Source organism: Vombatus ursinus, unplaced genomic scaffold (assembly GCF_900497805.2).
Source record: "Vombatus ursinus unplaced genomic scaffold, bare-nosed wombat genome assembly UNPS02014812.1, whole genome shotgun sequence".
Lineage (NCBI taxonomy): Eukaryota > Metazoa > Chordata > Mammalia > Diprotodontia > Vombatidae > Vombatus > Vombatus ursinus.
This window is the reverse complement of record NW_020954590.1, coordinates 9,150,995-9,169,005: the sequence shown is the minus strand read 5'-3', so window position 1 is coordinate 9,169,005 and position 18,011 is coordinate 9,150,995. Positions and strand designations below refer to the sequence as shown.

The 18,011-nt window shown below is 42.7% G+C and overlaps 1 pseudogene; it reads left to right on the top strand.

Moving 5' to 3' along the window:
* The first annotated feature begins 1,950 nt into the window (after positions 1–1,950).
* LOC114054101 lies at positions 1,951–10,113 on the top strand (annotated as a pseudogene).
* Positions 10,114–18,011: the final 7,898 nt, after the last annotated feature.

Genomic DNA, 18,011 nt, shown 5'->3' with positions numbered 1-18,011 from the left:
AAGCATTGGAAGGAGATAGCTTTTGTAATAGGATCATTGGCTAAAACAAAATGAGTCAATTGGATCAATAAAAACTGCACATGCAGCAAAGAGCCCTTAATGGCTCTTAATCTCCATTAGGCTAAGCTAGAGGAAGTTCCAGGGGAAACTGCATCACATTTCAGCCATTTATAGTTGCATCCTGGTACTTGAGCAGCTTTCAGGGAATGGGAGCATGTGTCCTAGGTTGCTCTGGGACAACCATCAATGGGATGGGAAATTATTGCATCATCAGAATCCAGGAAATGCTCTAGGAGATACCCCAGAGAATCGTCTCCAAGGCTCATAAAAATTTTAGCAGGAATTCTTGGTGGGTCAACCAAAAAAGCATTAGCACATGAAGTTTTTCTGTCATGTGTAATTAAATGTGCTTTAGAATCCCATTGGCATGATTTATAAAAACCAAAAGGCCAGTTCCAAGTATGTTCCCAGAGTGTCTTGAGGGGAATACCATTAACGGAATGACTCAGATAAAGTTTTCCCAAATTAAGCATAATTACTGGGGCAAACCTGACTTCTGTGCTCTCAGGTTATGTGATGGATTGGTTCTCAATTTACCAACAAAATAATTTCCCACATGGAAATGTATGAGAAAAGAGAAGATTCAACACAGATTTCCAATGTAACCTACCACTGCAAAATTTAGTAGTTCATTTGTATTCTTTGGATACTTTGAGGTGAAGAAGTGAACACCTACAACAAGGACACACCCTCACCCTCCTGGAATGTACAAGTCCAAAACCTTTAGTAGTTCATCATCATCATCATCATCATCATCATCATTATTCTGAATAAATGAACCTTACTACTCATAAATTCAAAAATCCAGAATTAATCAAAATAAAGTTGCCTTGTGATATGAATTGGATTTTTCTTTGGGTAGGGTAGGTAGTCTGGTACAGTGATTTCATCAATGTAAGGAAAACTAGGTAGACCAATCTTGCCATTCAATTAATCTGTAATTTATAATCTCAAAGAGTTGCTTGGCAAGATGAGGGATACAGTGTTTTGCCCATGATGCCATAGCTAATACAAGTCAAAGGCTTTAAGGATTTAAACCCAGCTCTTATCTTCCTGACCCCTAGACTGGTCTTGGAGCTACACTACACTGCTTCTCCTGGGCCAGGGAACCATTCAAAATATTTGCTACATTAAATAGCAAAGTTGTGCTTTTCCTTTCATAGAACACTGATGATCAGTTATCTTGTACATGGTATCATTGATTTGATAAGTCAATTAATAAAACACAAACTCATACCCTCTGGAAAGGATATAGAAGATACTATCCATTTTATCGAGGCACAGAGGCTTTAAAATTTCAGTATATTATACTTTGGCAGAAAAGCTATATAAGAAAATAATTAATTCACAAGCATTTATTAATCACCATTTTGATAGGTGCTAGAAATGAAAGAATAAAAAGAATAAAGGATGGAAAAGAAAGGGAAAAGATGTAAAAAGAAAGGAAGGAAGGAAAGGCTTTCCTTTTTTTTTCTTTTTTTGGTTAGACAATTGGGGTTAAGTGACTTGTCCAGGGTCACACAGCTAAGTTGTCAAGTGTCTGGTCTGAGGTCACATTTGAACTCAGGTCCTCCTGTTTCCAGGCCCAGTGCTCTATCCACTATGCCACCTTGCTGCCCTTGGCTTTCCTTTTTAAGAAGCTTGAATTTTATTTTGAGAGGGAGCTGGGGCTGAAACTAGGAGGTTGAGCGGTCATGTGGGCTGTAGCACGAGCCCTGTCCCGGGCCAGAGCTGTGGCTGGGCATCCTGCGGGCTCCTCGGGCCAGAGGGAGCGATTCCTTTGGGGATGCCCCAGAGGCATCGGTTAGGGGTTGCAGTGATTGCTGGGTGAGGAGGGGGCGGCACTCCGGAGCTACGGCATCTGCAGCGGGTAGTTGGGAGCCTGGAGCCAAGGAGAGATTGTCAGGAACCACTGCTGCCCCCACCAGTCATGGCCTACACAATGGGCGCCAGCTCCCCTGCAGGGCCCATTGGGTCCCAGTACGGTGTGTGCAAGGTGGAACTTTCTGTCTGTGGCCAAAACCTGTTGGACTGAGATGTCACCTCCAAGTCTGACCCCTTCTGTGTTTTATTCACTGAGAACAATGGCAAGTGGTATGAATTTCAAGTAGAACATCAGACCAGGAAGAGACTTTGAAATGTAGAATCTTTAAACGTGGAATATCAGAATTGAAAAGGATCTTGGAAATCATCCATTCCGGCCTTTGTTTTACAAATGTGGAAACTGAGACTGAGAAGAAGTGTGCCTTGCTCAAAGTTGTATAGTTTGGCTACATTTGACAGGGCGGAAACTGCTATCAACAATCTGAACCCAGCATTTGCCAAGAAGTTTGTCATTGACAATCACTTTGAGGAAATACAGAAGCTCAAGTTTGCCCTATTTGATCAGGACAAGCCGAGTCTGCAGCTGGATAAGCATGACTTTCTGGGCCAGTTCTCCTGCACTTTGGGCATGATCGTCTCCAGCAAGAAAATCACCCGGGCCCTGGTGTTGGTGAATGAGAAGCCAGCAGGGAAAGGCCTGATCACGATCACTGCCCAGGAACTATCAGATAACCGAGTCATCACGATGAGCATGGAAGGCAGGAAACTGGACAATAAGGACCTCTAAGGACCATTTCTAGAGTTTTATAAGCCAGGAGATGATGGCAAATGGATCCTTGTTCATCGGACAGAGGTGATAAAGTACACTCTGGACCCTGTGTGGAAACCATTTACTGTGCCTTTGGTGTCGCTGTGTGACGGAGACCTGGAGAAGCCTCTTCAGGTCATGTGCTATGACTATGATAATGATGGTGGCCATGATTTCATCAGTGAGTTCCAGACTTCGGTGGTGAAGATGTGTGAGGCCTGAGAGGGTGTTCAGCTAGAGGTAGAATGTATCAACCCTAAAAAAACAAAAGAAAAAGAATTATAAGAACTCAGGCATCGTCACTATCCGCTCTTGTAAGATAACCCGGGACTATTCTTTCCTAGACTATATCCTTGGAGGATGCCAACTTATGTTTACTGTCGGGATAGACTTCACAGCCTCTAATGGGAACCCTGAGATCCCTCCCCTTTGCACTACATCAACCCCATGGGCACCAATGAGTACCTGTCAGCCACCTGGGCTGTTGGACAAATCATTCAGGATTATGACACGGATAAAATGTTCCCGGCTTTGGGATTTGGTGCCCAGTTACCCCCGGATTGGAAGGTTTCTCATGAGTTTGTTATCAACTTCAACCCCACCAACCCCTTCCGCTCAGGTGTGGAAGGCATTGGCCAGGCGTATTCATTCTGCCTACCCCACATTCGCTTCTACGGACCTACCAACTTCTCCCCCATCGTCAATCATGTAGCTCGCTTTGCCGCTCTTGCTGTGGAGCAACAGTCAGCCATGCAATATTTCATCCTAGTCATCATCACTGACGGAGTTATCAGCGACATGGACTGTAAGGGACCACAGGCCCAGTATGACCTCTGGAAAATTACTAGCATTGCAGCTATCAAGGCCTCCTTGTGATAAGAACAAATTACGGACAAAGCTGTACCTCTTCCTGGAATACCCCTATACCTTTGGTGGTCTTTGTGATAAGAACAAATTACGGGCAAAGCTGTACCTCTTCCTGGAATACCCCGCCCCTATACCGGTGGTGGAACTCCCCCACTCCCTCTTACTGTGTGTATAACTACCCTGAGCTTGCCTTCAATAAACGAGACTTGATCAGAAAGCCTGCCTTGTCTCCATTTCCTGTGTCCCCTGCTCCCCTCCTTCTTTTACAGGTCCGGACCTCCGTTGATGTCCCGCGGGACGGGACATTTGGCGCCCAACGTGGGGCCCGAGACCCCCTTAAAAGGAGTAAAGGTTTTTGGTGTGTGCTCCTGTGGAAAAAACGACTGCAGTCACGATACATGAGAATTGGTCGCCGCGGATTTGCCTGATCTGCGGAATAGAGACCTGAGATAAGGAGACACTCTCAAAATGGGGCAGGATGCTAGTAGTCATGAAAAATTTGTAGAAGGGCTTAAGGCCTCATTAAAGACATGGGGAGTAAAGGTTAAGAAAAAGGATCTTATACAATTTTTTGTTTTTTTAAAAGGACGTTTGTCCTTGGTTCCCCCAGGAAGAAACTATAGATGAGAAAAGATGGAAACGGGTGGGACATTGTCTTAATGATTATTTTAGAACTTTCAGGCCCGAGAAGGTCCCTGTTACTGCGTTCAATTACTGGAATTGTATTTATGATATTTTGAAAATACGTCCTTTTGAGACTGAGGTTTGTAAGATTGTCAGTGAAAAAGACGGAGGCCCCCCGGAGCCTCCTTGTCCATTACCAGCCCCACCCGCAACAGAGGATGAGTCTAGGAAGGATTGTGATTCTGTGTCCATCAACATGCCCTTAGATGATTTCTCCTCCCAAAGTAGGAGAGTTGAGCGCATTTATCCTGTTTTACAAAAGGCTTTGGTCTAGAGGTCAAATGATACCTTAGATCCTACTGATGCAGCTGACCTTGAGCAGGAGGCTGCTTCTTATAATGACCCCTATAATTTCAGTACCGCTCCTGCATGTTTTCCTACTATACAGCACTCTGCTTCCGCGCCCGCTGCTCCTGCTTCTCCACTCCCAACCCCTCATCTTCATGCTTCTCTGCCCTCTTCTGCTCCCCCTTCTTATCATACTCTTCCCCCTTTTCCGCCTGTTGATACTCCCTTGACCTCGCTCCCCTCTCAGATTCAGTTCCTCCAACAGACGTTGATGTTTAAGAAAGAGAAAGCACAGCTGCTTAAGGAACTACGGCTCCTTGATTTGGAACTCGCTGATTGCATTCCTGGCCCTGCTGTTGCTCTCACTGTCCCTACAGTAACCTCCAAACCCAAATCCGAATCCCCTGTTTTGGCCCCCCTCCCCCACACTTAATCGAAGGAGGGAGGACCTGGGCCCCTTTAAAATGGAAGAAGTTTAAGGAGTTAAAAGAGGCACTAAATACAGCGTTTGCAGCTGTTTCCCAATGTGCCCTACGGGCTTTTTGTAAGATTCAGGCTTTGGGGAAACAAAGGCCCTCCCTGACCAAGATTAAAAAAGGTCCTGATAAAACCCTTCCTGGATTTCGTGGCCCGCCTACAGGCAGCCGCTTGGAGAGGACTATCAGAAGTGCAGAAAACAAAAGAGACTAAATTGTACTATCTATAGGAAAAGCCAGTCAGTTTAAGGCACAATGCCGCCAGAAACCTGGTGGAGCCTGCCCTAAGGCAATTTGTTACAATTGTAACAAATTCGGCCATTATGCTAAAGAATGCTGCAAGCCAGTCAGGAGGCAGGGCAAGGAGGGCCCCTCAACAAGCTTACCAGATGGAAGCTCCACCCCCTCGGAATGCGCCCTCTGGGCTGCATCAGGAAAATCTCCGACTTTTACCCGGTGGTTCGGACTTCCCCTTTACAGCAAGAGAATTTTCCAAATCGACCCCGGTGGTTGCTGGTTTGAGATACAATTTATGGGGAAGGGATATTTTGAAGGCTTGTGGTGCATCTGTTTATATACCACCCCCGCAGGATTTTTAATTGGGGCCGTTGGGCAACAGCAAAAATTTTCTTGTATCAGACCCATTCCTCTAACATGGAGATCTAATAACCCAGTCTGGGTACCCCAATGGCCCCTCCCTGCAGAGAAAGCCCAGGCTTTACGTGATATAGTGCAGCACCAGTTACAGGTGGGGCACATTGAGCCCACGTCCAGCCCCTGGAACAGCCCAGTGTTTGTAATAAAAAAGAAATCAGGGAAATTTCGAATGTTAATAGATCTCAGGGCGGTTAACACCACCCTAGAGCCCATGGGAACCCTACAGCCTGGCCTTCCCTCCCCTAATTTAGTGCCATCTGGATGGCCTGTGACAGTCATAGACATCCAAGATTGTTTTTTCTCTATCCCATTATCCCCAGAAGATAGAAAGAGATTTGCCTTTACCATACCCACTACCAATAATGCAGGACCAGATTTAAGATATCAGTGGAAGGTCCTGCCACAAGGAATGTGCTGCAGTCCCACCTTATGTCAGGCTTATGTGGGGAGAGTGCTGGACCCTATCAGGGACAAATGGCCTAAAGCCACAATACTTCACTATATGGACGATATTTTATTAGCCACCAGCAGTGATGAAACATTAGCAAGATTAGTAAAAGAAACCGTCTCTGCACTTGCTCATTATGGTTTGGTGGTGGCCCCTGACAAAGTCCAACAAAATTACCCACTCGTATACCTAGACCTTCGTATGGAGGCTTTCTCTATTAGCAATCAAATTCCTGAACTAGGGCTTGATAAGATAACCACCTTGAATCACTTCCAAAAGTTAGTGGGACAGATCCAATGGCTCAGGGCCCGCACACCCATTCCTCCTGCTGTAATGCAGCCTTTATGTGATATCTTAAAAGGAAATTCAGATTTAAACTCCCCTCGGGCATGGACTCCTGCTGCTAAGGCAGCAGTGTCCCAAATATTCTCACTTGCTGCCCAGGCCCAGACCGCCAGATGGGACCCCAAAGGTAGAATAGAGGTCTCCTTGGTCAATCAACAGAGTCCTTTTTGTGTTATACACCAAGGTCCCAAATTGTTAGAATTTGTATATGCAAAGAAGGCTCACAAGGTACTGCCAAATTATTATGAGATGTTAGGGGAAGTAGCCTTAGCTGCAGTACAAAGGGCTGTCTACTTGTCTGGACAACGACCTTTACTTTACTCGAATTTTGAACCTGGACAGCGAGAAGCCATTATGCAAATCTATTGGTCTTGGGCACATTGCTCCCAATGGGCTGAGATAAGTCCTCATTCCTCCTGTCTGCTTCTCCCTATGCTAGAGCAAATAACCTTAGCACCACCCCAACGAAAGGTTATGGGAGAACCTGTTCAAGGCTCAAATGTTTTCACTGATGCTACAAAAAACTATAAGGCCTCTATTTATCATGAGGCCTCCAAGGAAATAACAGTATTAGAAACCCCCTATGACTCTACCCAGAAAAATGAGCTCTTTGACATCCTCCAGGCTTGCCGTAAATATCCTGAGCCTATAAACATAATCTCTGATAGTCTATATGCAGTAAAAGTTCTTAAATGCATAGAGGACGCTGTCCTCCAACCTCATAAGTCCACCATATCCTCTCTCCTGAGGGAATTACAGCAAATTTTGTTGCAGCGAAAAAACCCCCTTTACGTTCTCCATGTTTATTCTCATCAGTCCACCTCAGGAGGCATTTTTGAGGGCAATGATGTAGCAGATCGTGCTTTACAGTGCTCCCTACTGCCAGGCCTCACCCCTCCTGAACAAGCCCATGATTTTTTACACCTACCAGCGAGCTCCCTGAGACGCCTGTATGGTTTAACTCGTGAACAGGCTCGACAAATTGAGGGGCGATGTGTGCGCTGTGTTCCTTTTCTGCCCCCTCCACCCAGTAAGGGGATTAACCCACGAGGTCTTTTTCCTAACGCCCTATGGCAAATGGATGTGACTCATGTTTCTGATTTTGGTCATTTAAAATATATGCATGTCTCCATCAATACTCACAGCGGCTTTCTCTCTGCCACATTGCAGAGCGGTGAGGCCTGCCGCCACGTGATAGCTCATGTCCTCTCTTGCCTCACTGTTATGGGCAAGCCCGAGTCTATTAAAACCGATAATGGGCCTGGCTACGCTGGCACAGCTTTTCGCTCCTTCTGTGCCACCCTTGGTATCTCTCATGTCACAGGCATTCCTTATAATCCTCAAGGGCAAGGTATTGTGGAACGGGCCCATCAAACCTTAAAAAACACTATTACCAAACTTCAAAGAGGGGCATTCTACCCGGTCAAAGGATCCCCTCGGAATCTGGTCAGCCATGCTCTTTTCATATTAAATTTTCTTCAATTGGACGATACTGGCAAATCAGTGGCTGATAGGTTTTGGCACCCCGAATCCCAGCACAATTATGCCAAAGTACTGTGGAAAGATCCCCTTACTAACCAGTGGCAGGGTCCCGACCCTGTTCTTATTTGGGGTCGGGGTTCGGTCTGTATATATATTAAAGAAAAACAATCTGCTCGCTGGCTTCCTGAGAGGCTTGTAAAGCAAGTTGATTCCTGTAAAATGGCTTCTCCACCTCCAGTTAACCTTCCTTCCAGGGAGGACAAACCTCTCTGAGAAATATTTCTTTTCTTTATCTACAGGAAATGCTTGGAAAACGATCACCCCTACGCTGGTGCCTCCTGGCTGTCCTGAGGGTCTGCCTTGCTGGTTTTGACGCCCCGGCCAGCAACGATCTCCTCGCCTCCCTTTTTGGATTCAACCGATCCCTTTGAATCAGTCACTCTTTGTAGCCCCCTGCTTTGAGGGTACCACTCCCAATGCCTCTGTCTCCATTGATGTGGGTTTTCTCCCTCATGTGAATTGTTCCTCTGTCCTTCGTACTAGCAGTTTCCTGTGTCCCCCTCTAGGCCATGTTTTTCTCTGCGGAGGGAATATGGCGTTCCCAGCGTTGCCCGTAAATTGGATTGGTTATTGCTCCATTGCCTCCGTTCTACCTGAGATGGATATTGTTCCGGGGAACGAGCCTGTTCCGGTTCCCAGCCTCGACTTTATGGCTGGAAGACATAAAAGGGCCGTATTTGCTATTCCTTTGCTTGTTGGCTTGGGCATTACGGGAGCCCTTGCGACAGGGTCTGGGGGCTTGGGAGTCACCATACACTCCTATAATAAACTCTCTGCACAGCTCATTGATGATATCCAAACCTTATCAGGAACTATTAGTGATCTCCAGGACCAGATCGACTCTCTAGCCGAGGCGGTCTTGCAGAACAGAAGGGGATTGGATCTCTTGACAGCCAAACAAGGGGGTATATGCTTGGCCTTACAGGAGAAATGTTGCTTCTATGCCAATAAGTCCGGTGTAGTCCGGGACAAGATAAAGAAATTACAGGATGATCTGGTCAAGCGTTGGAGAGAACTGTTTGAAAATCCTTTTTTAAGTAATCTTCATGGCTTTCTTACTTATATTTTACCTCTTGTAGGGCCTATATTTGTGTTTTTATTAGCTCTAACCTTCGGTCCTTGGGTGTTCCGGAAGATCACCTCCTATGTCAAACAACAGCTGGACAAGGCCTCGTCCAAACCTATTCAGGTCCATTATTGTCGGCTGGATACTGGCGACCCTGATCTTTATACCGACATTGGCCGGTCCCAAGGATTAGTCTGAGCGCTGGTTTGGTTAGCCAATGACGGGTAAGATCCCCCTGAGGGGAGTCTGACCTAAGCCAGGGGTGTTGCCTTGCATATTGCCCCCATGACGGGCAACAGTCTCCCACTCCTCGGGACAACCTAAGACAGGCACAAACCCCTCTGCTAAACCTTCCCTCTTAAGGAAAGAAAAGGGGGACATGTAAGGGACCACAGGCCCAGTATGACCTCTGGAAAATTACTAGCGTTGCAGCTATCAAGGCCTCCTTGTGATAAGAACAAATTACGGACAAAGCTGTACCTCTTCCTGGAATACCCCTATACCTTTGGTGGTCCTTGTGATAAGAACAAATTACGGGCAAAGCTGTACCTCTTCCTGGAATACCCCGCCCCTATACCGGTGGTGGAACTCCCCCACTCCCTCTTACTGTGTGTATAACTACCCTGAGCTTGCCTTCAATAAACGAGACTTGATCAGAAAGCCTGCCTTGTCTCCATTTCCTGTGTCCCCTGCTCCCCTCCTTCTTTTACAGGTCCGGACCTCCGTTGATGTCCCGCGGGACGGGACAATGGACGTGACCCGTCACGCAGTTGTACAGGCTTCCAAGCTGCCCACGTCCATCATTACTGTGTTTGTGGGCAATGCTGACTTTGCTGCCATGGAGTTCCTCGACGGTGATACCCGTGCTCTTCGTTCCCACACTGATGAGTAGGCAGCCCGAGACATTGTGCAGTTTGTGCCCTTTCGGGAATTCTGCAATGCACCAAAAGAAAGCTTGGCGAAAGCTGTACTGGCAGAGCTACCCCAGCAAGTCGTGCAGTATTTCAAACATAAAAACCTGCCGCCTAGCAGCTGCGAGCCTGCGTAGCCTCCAGCAGCCTCCTTTCCCTGCTCAGACCATCATCAGCCTGTCAACCAAACCTCATCACAGTCCCCAAGGAAAGCACACGTGCACCAGGCTTCCTCACTGCTGGTTTTTGTTTTTGTTTTGTTTCGTTTTTTTAAAAAATCAAATCCACCATTTCGTTTTTTTTTTTTTTTAAACAACTGGGCACTCTCCGAACTCTCTCAAACACAGCTGGGTTTCCTTTGTCAAATTTGCCAACCCTGATGATACTACCAGGCCACACAGCTCCGCTCCTTTCTCCTCCCTACCATCATTTTCAAGTATTGAATGTACTTTGTATAATTTTAGTGGAATAATTATAGAAGAGAATAAATTTTTACAATCAAAACTGTTTTTTTCCAAGCAACTAGCTATATATGATAAAAAAAAAAGGTGTATCTGTTATGTATTTGTGTTAAGCCTATACCTCTCTCATGTTCTGTTCATTTTTATACTGTGAACGTGTTCTATTTGTTATACTCAGGTTAATAAAGAAACTCAGACATTCAAAAAAAATTTTATTTTGAGAAACATATGCACAGATAAGTAAAATATATGCAAGGCCATTTTGGTGAGGGGGCATTAGCAGGTGGAAGAATCAGAAAGGCTTCAAGTAGGAAGCAGCACCTGGGCTAAACTCTCAAGTAAGACACCATCTGACAGCTGAAAGTGGGGAAGGACATTCCAAGCAAGTGAGATAACATGCAAAGTGACATGGGAAATGAAGTGTAATATGTAAGGAATAACAAGTAGGTCACTCTGCCTGAACCATAAAAGGCTTGAATAATGTGTAATGAGTCCTACAAGGCAAATTGGACATTGAGTTTAATCGTATGATCATAGACGCTGATCTAGAAAGTCATTAAGTCAACTCCTTCATTTTACAAATTCAAAGTAAGGCCCAGAGAGGTTAAGTGACTTTCCCAGGATGACACAGCATGTAAGTGAGGAAGGATTTAAACTCAGGTCTTTCTGACTCTGGGCATCTAGGTAGCATGGTTAGGCCTGAAGTCAGGAAGACTCATCATTCTGAGTTCAAATCTGGCCTCAGACACTTACCAGCTATGTGCAAGTCACTTAACCCTGTTTGCCTCAGTTTCCTCATCTGCATAAGGAGCTGAAGGAGGAAATGGCAAACTACACCAGCATCTTTGTCAAGAAAACACCAAATGGGGTCACAAAGAGTCAGATGCAACTAAACAGCAACTAACTCTAAGGTTAAAACTTGCATGTGTATTAGAGGGAATATTCTAGAGACAATAATGTTCTTTATAAGTGGGGAAATGATATGGTCTGACCTGTATTTTAGGAAAGTCACTTTGACAATGGTGTGGAGGAAGATTGTTTGAATGAGGAGAGACTTGAGTCAAGGAAACCAATTAGAAGGCTATTGTGATAATCCAAATAAGAAGCAAGGAAAGCTCTTCTCATTTAGATTATCACAAAAGCCTTCTAATTGGTTTTCTTGACTCACCAATTGGGTGGTAGCAGAATGTGAGGGGAGGGGAAGACAAATTCAAGAGATGCAGTGGAGATGAAACTCACAATACTTGGCAACTTACTGGACATGGGAGGGTGAGGAAAAAGGGGGAATTGAGAATGCACCCAGGCCTATGAACCTGGGTGACCATATCACTAAGAAAGCAAATTTGTATGTGTTCTTCTGTAATAAAGAATCATTGTATGGAGTCACTGCAAATATTTGATATTATCATGTATATTCATTGCTTTTTTAAAAAATGAACTAGGATTTCAGTAAACTTTCCTCAAAAGTCATAGGATATTGATGGAACAAATGAAATAGCTGAGAGCACTCTGAATTTCTCAGAAAAAAAATAACTCATTTATAAAGCCCTTCCTCTACTTCATGGTTTCAGTTATATCATTATCAATATTTATTCACTTCTTGTATCCTTGACCCTGTTTAGAATCATGCCCATTTTAAAAATAAATAAACTTAGATATAAGGAAGGTAGGTGATTGGGCTCAATGCAGTAAATAATTAGAGGTATTAAAAAAAAGAAAAAAGGATAGAGCAATTGGACCGAAACCATACCCATGGGTTCCTCAGTAAGTCTTCTATTGTTGGTGAGCTGATGTCTCTCTGGAAACTCCTCTTCAAATCTCCCAGTCTACCTCCTGGTACTTCAACAGTACCACTTGGCTTTTTCAATTCGTCGTGTCATGAAAACAATCTCTGTCCAAAAATTGTTTAGGTCGTTGTCTATATTATCCTCTGTGTATGGGGATACAGGAATTCTTGGAATATCCGTGATTTCCTCAGCATGGGAAGGTCTTTCTTCCAACCTGTCCCTGACCTAATAGATAAGTGCTAGAGAGTTGCTTGGGGCACAGAGAGGTTATGTCACTTGCAAAGTCCCACTCACTGAGTCAGAGACAGATTCTGACCCCAGATTTTGCTCACTTTAAGTTGAGCTATTTCTGTACATTCCTACCAGGCTAAAATTTTTTTTTAATATTAAAAATGTATAAAACCATTCTTGGCTCGTGGGCCCTACAAAAACAGGCACCTATTCAGATTTGGCCTTCAGGCTGTAATTGTGAACCCCTACAGTCTAAGCCATGTTGCAGTGTCGTGTAAAGGATACCATGCAGCCATTATTACTGCCTATGTGATCTTGGACAAGTCACTGAACCCTCACAGGCCTCAGTTTCTTCATCAATGATATTGTCATTAGACTAGATAGCTATGTAAGTCTTCTCCTATCTCAATCTACGATCCTCTGATATCTCTGAATTTTGACCAGCGACTTGAATTATAAGACTTTCTAATTTCAGCAAGTTATTCAGCAAATGTTTTAGCTAAATGAAATTGTATATAGTTTCAGCTATAGAAATCAATAGCTGGTGACTTAGATGTCACAGATACATCAAAACTCAAAATTGGAGGTAACTTAAGTACATCTAGTTCACACAAACCTCAACAGAAGTTCCTTCTGCATCATCAAAGACAGTGATCAAACTACCTTTTAACCTTTTGTTGTTCAATCATTTCAGTCTTGTCCAACTGTTCATGACCCCATTTGGGGTTTTCTTGGCAAAGATACTAAAGTAGTTTGCCATTTCCTCCTCCAGCTCCTTTTACAGATGAGGAAACTGAGACAAACAGGGTTAAGTGACTTGCCCAGGGTCACATAGCTAGTGTCTGAGGCTAGATTTTAACTCAGGTCTTCCTGACTCCAGGCCCTGAGCTCTATCCACTGTGCCACCTAACTGCCCTAAAGCAACCTTAAGACAATTCTAATTATTTTAATTTTTCTCTTTGGTGAACCAAAATCAGTCTTTCTACAATTTCCAACCATTGTTCTCCACTTTGTTTTCTCTCACCAGGTAGAATAAATTTAGTCCTTCTTCCAAATGACAGTCTTTCAGACATTTAAAGATTTCTATAATATGTTCCCCTAACTAAGCTTCTTTTCTCCAATCGAAAAAGTCCCACTTCCTTCAACTGATCTCCACTGAGCATAATTTAAGTTTTGTCACCAACCTTGATTCTCCCTCTGGACACACTCAGTTTGTTGGAGTCTATAAAATATGGCAGCCAGACTTGAAAAAAAACACCATAAATAACTTGTGTGAGGCAGAGTATAGCAGGACTCTCCAGAGTCTTTTTTTCTGGACACTACATTACTATTTAGCTTTTTTGTTGCTTCTATGGCACTGGTGACACATATTGTGCATACAGTTCACTAAAACGTTTAGAGCCCTCCTTTATAAAGGCTTTTGTTGCTGCCATGAGTTCCCCTATCTGTGTGCAATTGACTTCTTAGATCCAAATGTATGACTTTTTATTTAGCAGTACTAAATTCCATGTTATTCTCTCTGGCCCATTGTTAGGTGCTATAGCAGATGTCTAGCCAAAACTTTGAAAGAGGAGAGGTCATTGAGTTATGGTGGTAAGTAAAATAAAAAATGGCCTAGAAGTGGAGAAGTTGAGACTCATAGGGAAAAATCTTTTTTAAAGAATTGAAACCCACAATTTATGAGGAGATGGTAAGAAATAACTTAATGGATCATATTTATCTGCTAAGCCAGGTACAAAAGATAACAAGTCCAACGCAAGTAGAATTTCATCATTAGAGAGCACCAGGTATTCAGAGAAAATAATATACAAGACCTTATGGAATGTGATAGGACTAGAATACGGCTCTAGAAAGTATAAATGTATTCAAAAGATGAAGACAAAGAAAATACAACAATATCATATATTAAGAGAATATATGAGAAAACTCTAACAGTGGCCACTGGATTGGAAAAGATTAGTTTACATCCTAATCCTAAAGAAGGACTGTTCAAACTGCCAAACAATTGTGCTCATTTCACAGGCCAGCAAGGTTATGCTTAAGATTCTGCAAGAAGCTGAAGCTTAAATACTTCGACCATATAATGAGAAGATGAGAGTCTTTGGGAAAGACCCTGATGTTGGGAAAAAAGGAAGGCAAAAAGAAAAGGAAACAGCAGAGGACAAGATGTATAGTGTTATGGAAACAATGAACATGAATTTGTACAGACTTTGATAGATAGTGGAGGATAGAAGGGCCTGCCATGCTATGGACCATGGGGTAACAAAGAATCAGACGTGACTGAACAACCGAACAGTAACAACAAATGAGAAAATTCAGAAAATGGAGGTATTAAGCATGATAGCGATTATATGGATAAGAATCAATGGAGGAAAAGAACAAAAATGATACTATCATGAAAAAATATTATAGATTATGCAAGGGTAGGGAACCTGCGGCCTTGAGGCCACACGTGGCCTTCTAGGTCCTTGGGTGTGGCCTTTTGACTGAGTCCAAGTTTTACAGAACAAATCCTTTTATTAAGGGGATTTGTTCTGTGAAATTGGGATTCAGGTCCCTTGAGGACCTAGGGGTCACATGTGGCCTCGAGGCCATAGGTTCCACCCTCAGGTATCAAACATGCAGCCCACAGGCTACTCCAGAGTGCAGCTTGATCCACTTTAAAATATAATTGAAAAATATTTAACAAAATAAATAAAAGGAAAATAAAACACAGAAAACATTACATTTTAAATTTAAGTCATTATGCAATCTGCAGGGATCCTTTTGTATGGATTAGTGGCTCCCATTTCTATTTGAGTTTGACACCACTTTTATGGAGCATCTGGACAGAAGAAAATAGATGAGGAAATCTGGAAGCAAAACACAAACCTAGAATTAAAGCACAAAGTAGCAATAGGAAACTGAACTATACTGATATTTGATAGAGCTCTCTCTGTTTGCCAAAAGCAAAGCAACTTGGGGGGAAAAAAACTTACTTCACTAGTGATTTCATCCTTTAAAATGGTGAAGAAGCAACAAAAGAGAACTGCTCTTCTGGACTTGGTTCTGATCAATAAAGAGAAACTGGTTGTTGATATTGAAGTTATACAAGAATCATAGGAGAATTTACCATTCCATCACTCATGATAGAGGAAACCAAAACTAGGCATAGTCTGATGTGCCCTCTATCAGGGAGAATGGTTTTGAGGTGACTTGGGAAAAAATAGCATGCTTTTATGACCTATAATTCTACATGAGAAGTATGTCAGCCCAAGAGGGACAGGCAGATCTTAAGAATGAAATTCTAACAACACAAATGCAAACATTCCTGATGAAAAAGAAGTGAGGAAATCATCTAAAGAGAATAAATTATAACAGATTAATTCCCTTTTTTGACACTCAACTGGAAGACTGTCACCAACAGTATATATGTGGATTTCAGCAAAAATTTTAGGAATACTCTCAAAATAATCTTTTTGCATAACATGGAAAATCATACATTAGGTCTTTGTACAGTCAAGTAGGGATTAAAACTGAGTAAAAGATGAGACCCTGAGAATACTGATTATTGGACTGATGCCAATATGAAGAGAGATCTGTAGTTGAGTACCCTCTGAATTTTTCCTTAGATAGTTTTAATTCAACATTTTTATCAATATCTTTGATGATGTCATTGTTGGCATGTTCTAATTGATGAACACAATGCTAGGTGGGAAAGCTAATTCATTGGATGACAGAATTAAGATGAAAATAATGTTCCCATATACTCTAATGGTGGACTGATACCAACAAGATGAACCTTAAGAAGGATAGAATAAAATTCTGTAATTGGATTAAAAAATTCAACTGCCATTCACCTAATTTTAAAATAAAAACTTAGCATTTTTACTGTATTAAAAATTCAATATCTCAATAGTTGTATGAGGCCACTAAAATACAATGCAATATTAGGTCTCACAGATAGAGGAAGAAAAAGGAAGGTGATAGTCTTCTAATCTTCTCTAATAATGGAATAATTTACTCTATTCAATTACTCAGACCATTGACAGTCTCTCAATATGTTGTAAATTTCAGGGGCTACACCAACTGACAAGGAAGGAAGGAAGAGAGAAAGGAAGGAAGGAAGAAAGGAAGGAAGAAAGGAAGGAATGAAGGAAGGAAGGAAGGAAGGAAGGAAGGAAGGAAGGAAGGAAGGAAGGAAGGGAGGGAGGAAAAAAGGGAGGGAGAAAGGAAAAAAGGGAGGGAGAAAGGAAAGAAGGAAAGAAAGGAAACTGGTATTTATTAAGTGTCTACTATGTGCCAGACGCTGGGCTGAGGGCTTTACAAATATGATTTCATTTGATCCTAAAAACAACCCTGGAAGCTAGGCGCTATTATTATCCCATATTACAGTTGATTAAATTGAAGCAAACAAAAGTTAAGTAACTTGTCCAAGGTCATACACCGAGTACATGTTTGAGGCTAGATTTGAACTCAGGTCTTCCTGACTCTAAGCCCAGCTTTCTATCTCCTGGGCCACCTAGCTGCATCTATGACAATAAATGATTCTATCCTTGTTAGTCATTGAACCACTTAAAATATAGAAAGGCCAAAGAGAATACCTCTTATGACCAGAATTACTTTAGACAGGAGTGAGGAACCTGCAGTCTCTAGGTCACATGTGATCCTTTAGGTCTTCAAGTATGGCCCTTTGACTAAATCCAAACTTCACAGAGCAAGTCCTCTTAATAAAAGAATTTGTTCTGTAAAACGTGGACTCAGTCAAAAGGCCATACCCAAGGACCTAGAAGGCCACATGTGGCCTCTATGAAGCAGGTTCCCCACCCTTGGCTTAGAATCTCTTCTTAACTTGGTGACCCAAGCCAGGTAGGGTAAAGCTATTTACTCAAATTGCTTTTGTAATTTAGTTCAACAAACATTGATAAATAGGTGTCAAGGACTGGTACATTCTGGAAATTCTAAGACAAAAACAAAACAGTCCCCACCCTCAAGGGCTTACAATCTATTGGAGCATGGTCTGACTGATTAGATAAGTAAATGTAAATACAGATTTAGTTCATTCATAATGGGCACAAATATATATCTTATCAAAAAATTAATCCATATTTTCATGAAGAGCAAGTGGTTTTTAATCACAATTATTCCACCTCAAATCACTCTTCATGTCATGTTGCACTTCCTTAGAGCACTGGACCTGGAGTCAGGAATACCTGAGTTCAAATTTGGCCTCATGCTTAATAAACATGTGACCCTGAGCAAGTCACTTAACCTCTGTCTGCCTCACTTTCCTCTACTGTAAAATGGGGATAATAGCCACACCTACCTCTCAGGGTTGTTGTGAGGATCAAATGAGATATTTATAAAGGGCTTAACATAGTGCCTGGCAAATAGTAGACACTTAGAATTGTTTACTCCCTTCCCTTAATAATGTTTATTCTCTTCCCTTTCTTCCCTCCCCCCATTAAGAAATCAGTCCTTAAGAACAACTCAAGGATTCTTTCAGGGTTCATCAATCTATTATCAGCCTTTGATTCTATAGGCAAGTGAGAGAGGAAATAATGATCAGATAGGAGA